Here is a 5,063-nt window from a genome sequence, read left to right as displayed (position 1 = left end):
CCCACCAGCCTGATAAAACTCGCTTATCTCCCAAGCGCCGCAATCAATGGCGCGGTTGGATTACCCACGTCCGTATTGATGGGAATCTCGGAATAAGGGGAACACGATCTCTGCTTCGACAAGACGTGCCAAGGAAACCGCTTCGCTAAACGCGCTGAGGTGGTACAATAAAAACAATTCGAGTAAGGGCTTGGTGGTGGTGTGACGTCACGCCACAAAATACGTCAGCAGATTGAACTTGTGTAAATATTATTCTCTCTACGGTGGTATGTGGAATTTATTTTGCAGAGCCGGACACTATCCTGGTGTTCACAATCTTCTATGAATTATTCGGAGGAGGAACCAGCCTTGCAATGACCGAAGACAATATGTGCGCTGGACTCGCCGTCATTGAAACCTGATTCAGGGGCTACTGAGGGAGTCCTGGACTAGGGGGTGTCCGGATAGCTTAACTATCATCATCGGCCGGACTCCAAGACTATGAAGATACAATATTGAAGACTTCGTCCCGTGTCCGGATGGGACTTTCCTTGGCGTAGAAGGCAAGCTTGGCGATACGGATATGTAGATCTCCTACCATTGTAACCGACTCTGTGTAACCCTAGCCCTCTCCGGTGTCTATATAAACCGGATGGCTTTAGTCCATAGGACGAACAACAATCATACCATAGGCTAGCTTCTAGGGCTTAGCCTCCTTGATCTCGTGGTAGATCTACTCTTGTAATACCCACATCATCAATATCAATCAAGCAGGACGTAGGGTTTTACCTCCATCAAGAGGGCCCGAACCTGGGTAAAACATCGTGTCCCTTGTCTCCTGTTACCATCCACCTAGACGCACAGTTCGGGACCCCCTACCCAAGATCCGCCGGTTTTGACACCGACAGAGATCAACTTCATTGTCATCGTCCGCATACTCATCATTCTCCTCTTGCAAAGCTTCATTTTGATTGTTTTGAAGTGGGCTCAATGTTGGCCTCACTTCTTAGGTCATAAGAGGTCCAACAATTTCATCTCGGTTCAAGGGTGGGGGGCAACTGGCAACCAAAGGGGAGGGGTTTTGGTTCAAATCCAAATGCAAACTTGAATCAACCTTCTTCATTGCAAATAACTCAAGAGCCTTGTCTAGTGATTCGGCCACCGTCTCCTTGTATGCAACCCAACATTGCTCCGAGTTCACACGCATTGTCTTCCAACGGATGTGCATTCCAAAACCAACATTATGCCTTCCCTCCAACTCAACTATATCACTAGGGTCCATCCAATTCAAATATTTCCTCACTTGTTGCAAGAGCTCCGCATAGCTAGGACTATTACCAAACACCATGTCAAGCTCATCCGGGTCCGGTTCAATATTGCCTTTCAATAAGGAGTCTTTGTCCCCATGATGAACAAACACACATGTTCTTCCCATCCCTATAAGCATTCAAACAACACAACGTAACATTTCTTCCATGAGTACTAATCCAAAGATTAACACGGAATACAAACCCTAACATATATATGAAACAACAACCCTAACCTTAACCCTAGCACCAACATAAGAACACCCATAAGAATAACACTAACATACTAACAAGCCTAATCATAGGAAATTGACAAACAAACATCTCACATCAACATGCAAATCTCTAGATCCATACAAAACTAGGGTTTCCCCAAACTAGCAATAAATGAGCAATTTGTTAACATTACTTGGATCAAAACAAGGGGATCGGAGAAGATTACCTTGAGGGAGGGTTTGAGTTCGACATCCACGGACAAAATCTTCAAATTTGGAAGATTTGGGGAAGGATTTGAGAGGCGGGAGAGGGGAGAGGGGGCAGATCTCGGGTGTGATGGGATTGGGGGTTGGGGTGTGTATGGGGGAGTGGGGGAGGGGGCCGGGCAACTAGTAACAATCAGTACAACGCCTAAGGGCTAGGCGCTCCACATTACATGTGTGGCGCCTAGCTCGGAGGCGTTGCACTGCTGGGTGCGGGCCCAGGGGCTGCCACGATGGACAGAGGTTCAACGCCCCAGAGCTAGGCGCTGCATCGTAGGGTGTGGCGCCTCCGTGTTGGCACCACTCAAAAAGGTCAGCCAAGTGAAATAGTTTTAGGGCAATTCATTTTGTGAATTGATTGCGTCCACAGGTCAAAATTGTTGGAAATATGCCCTGGAGGCAATAATAAAATGATTAGTATTATATTTCCTTGTTCATGATAATTGTCTACTATTCATGATGTAATTGTATTGACCGGAAACCGTGATACATGTGTGAATACATAGACCACAACATGTCCCTAGTGAGCCTCTAGTTGACTAGCTCATTGATCAACAGATGGTCATGGTTCCCTGACCATGGATATTGGGTGTCATTGATAACGGGATTACATCATTAGAGAGAATGATGTGATGGACAAGACCCAATCCTAAGCATAGCACAAGATCGTGTAGTTCGTTTGCTAAAGCTTTTCTAATGTCAAGTATCAGTTCCTTAGACCATGAGATTGTGTAACTCCCGGATACCGTAGGAGTGCTTTGGGTGTACCAAACGTCACAACGTAACTGGGTGACTATAAAGGTGCACTACAGGTATCTCCGAAAGTATCTGTTTGGTTGGCACGAATTGAGACTTGGATTTGTCACTCCGTATGACGGAGAGGTATCTCTGGGCCCACTCGATAATGCATCATCATAATGATCTCAATGTGACTAAGTAGTTGGTCACGGGATCATGCATTACGGAACGAGTAAAGTGACTTGCCGGTAACGAGATTGAACGAGGTATTGGGATACCGACGATCGAATCTCGGGCAAGTAACGTACCGACTGACAAAGGGATTGTATACAGGATTACTTGAATCCTAGACACCATGGTTCATCCGATGAGATCATCATGGAACATGTAGGAGCCAGCATGGGTATCCATATCCCGCTGTTGGTTATTGTCCGCAGAGCTATCTCGGTCATGTCTGCGTGATTTGCGAACCCGTAGGGTCTACACACTTAAGGTTCGATGATGCTAGGGTTATAAGGAAAATTTGTATGTGTTTAGCGAATGTTGTTCGGAGTCCCGGATGAGATCTCGGACGTCATGAGGAGTTCCGGAATGGTCCAGAGGTGAATATCTATATATGGGAAGTCATCATACAATCACCGGAAATATTCAGGGGTATACAGGTATTGTATCGGGACCACCGGAGGGGTTTCGGGGGTCCACCGGGAGGGGCCACCTCCCCGGAGGGCCTTATGGGCTGTAGGTGGAAGGGAACCAGCCCTAAGTGGGTTGGGCGCCAACCCCCCCTAGGGCCCATGCGCCTAGGGTTGGGGGGAAGCCTAAGGGGGCCAGCCCTAAGTGGGTTGGGCGCCAACCCCCCCTTGGCCGCCCCCATCTAGATCTCATCTAGAGGGGCCGGCCCCCTTCCCCCTTCTCCCTATAAATAGAGGGGTGAGGGGAGGGCTGCAGCACCACATCCAAGGCGCAGCCCCTCCCCAACACCTCTCCTCCTCCGCGCGAGCTTGGCGAAGCCCTGCCGGAGAACTGCCACTCCATCACCACCATGCCGTCGTGCTGCTGTTGGAGCCATCTTCCTCAACCTCTCCCTCCTCCTTGCTGGATCAAGGCGCGGGAGACGTCATCGGGCTGCACGTGTGTTGAACGTGGAGGTGCCGTTGTTCGGCGCTAAGATCGGAATCCACCGCGATCTGAATTGCTTCGAGTACGACTCCTTCATCCGTGTTCTTGCAACGCTTTCGTCTCGCGATCTTCAAGGGTATGAAGATGCACTCCCCTCTCTCTCGTTGCTAGTTACTCCATAGATTGATCTTGGTGATGCATAGAAATTACTCCATAGATTGATCTTGATTGATCTCTCCCCTTCAATGTTATAGATTGATTTTGTTTATTTATTACTGTCGAAAAAATAATATTTATTTAATTATTTTTCTAAGAAGAAAAAAGAATTAAACTGACATTAAATTTTCCGCCCAAGATTGATATTGATATATACTCATCAAGTATATTTTTGTATTTACAATACGGCTATATAAGCACCATCTGGATATGATTTGTTATCATCATCATAAGCATCAGATATAGTACTCATCAAGTCAAGGCAATCGTGCGTGCCACAAACCATGGGGGCTTGCCAGGCTCTCTCCTGCATCGTCCTGCTCTCTCTCTTTGTCTCGTCAAGCGCTTCCATCCTAAACGACGTGTGCAAGTCCTTAGGCGCAAGCAACGATGACATTGGCTACCACTACTGCATCAGGTTCTTCCGAGCCTTCAGTGCCAGCGCCACCGCCGACAAGCGCGGCCTCGTCATCATCGCCGCGAAGATCATCCGAGCAGAGGCCGCCAACACCCGCAACCGCATCAACGCTCTCAAGGCCTTGGAGACGAACAGGAAGATCGCCCGGCGCCTCTCCGACTGCCACGCGCTGTACACGAGCGCACTGCACCTGCTCGACGCGGCGGCGAAGGCCGTCAAGTCGAGCCATTTGCAGGACGCGGAGGCGAACCTCAACGCCGCGTTGGAGAACCCCGACGTGTGCGAGGAAGGATTCCGGGAGCTGGGCGTCAGGTCGCCGGTGGCGGACGAGGACTACGAGTTCACCAAGGGTGCTCCATCGCTCTCAGTATAGCGAGCACGTTGTAGCTAGCTAGGATATGTGAATCTAACAAACCGTTCTAGCAACAATAAAATATTGGAACCCACGATTTTAGATCAATGAACTTTGCAAGTACGTTTTGGCAGTTTTTTTTTTTGGTAAGAACAGATTTTGTGGTGAACGGAAATAGCAACCAGACATTAACCTCACACAATTTGCAATGATCGAGGCGATTGACTAAATGGATATCAAGAATTAATGCTCATGATTACTTTGGATATATCATGCCATGATATTAGATGCGCACGCTAACCAATTTTTTTATGCAAAAGATGTTTACAAGATAATGAAGTACATATTTCCCCCAACACAAAGATACATCAGTACATATACCATAAAAATGAAATTGAGTACCCCCTCTATTCCGTAATGTAGTGCATATAGATTTTTGAAAATTCAAGCATCGG

General features: G+C 47.7%; 1 pseudogene; it reads left to right on the top strand.

Annotated features, from left to right (window-relative positions):
- Positions 1 to 4,122: 4,122 nt before the first annotated feature.
- LOC123042040 (pectinesterase inhibitor 12-like) lies at positions 4,123 to 4,643 on the top strand (annotated as a pseudogene).
- Positions 4,644 to 5,063: the final 420 nt, after the last annotated feature.

This window comes from Triticum aestivum, chromosome 2B (assembly GCF_018294505.1).
Source record: "Triticum aestivum cultivar Chinese Spring chromosome 2B, IWGSC CS RefSeq v2.1, whole genome shotgun sequence".
Lineage (NCBI taxonomy): Eukaryota > Viridiplantae > Streptophyta > Magnoliopsida > Poales > Poaceae > Triticum > Triticum aestivum.
This window is presented reverse-complemented; position numbering and strand designations above follow the sequence as displayed.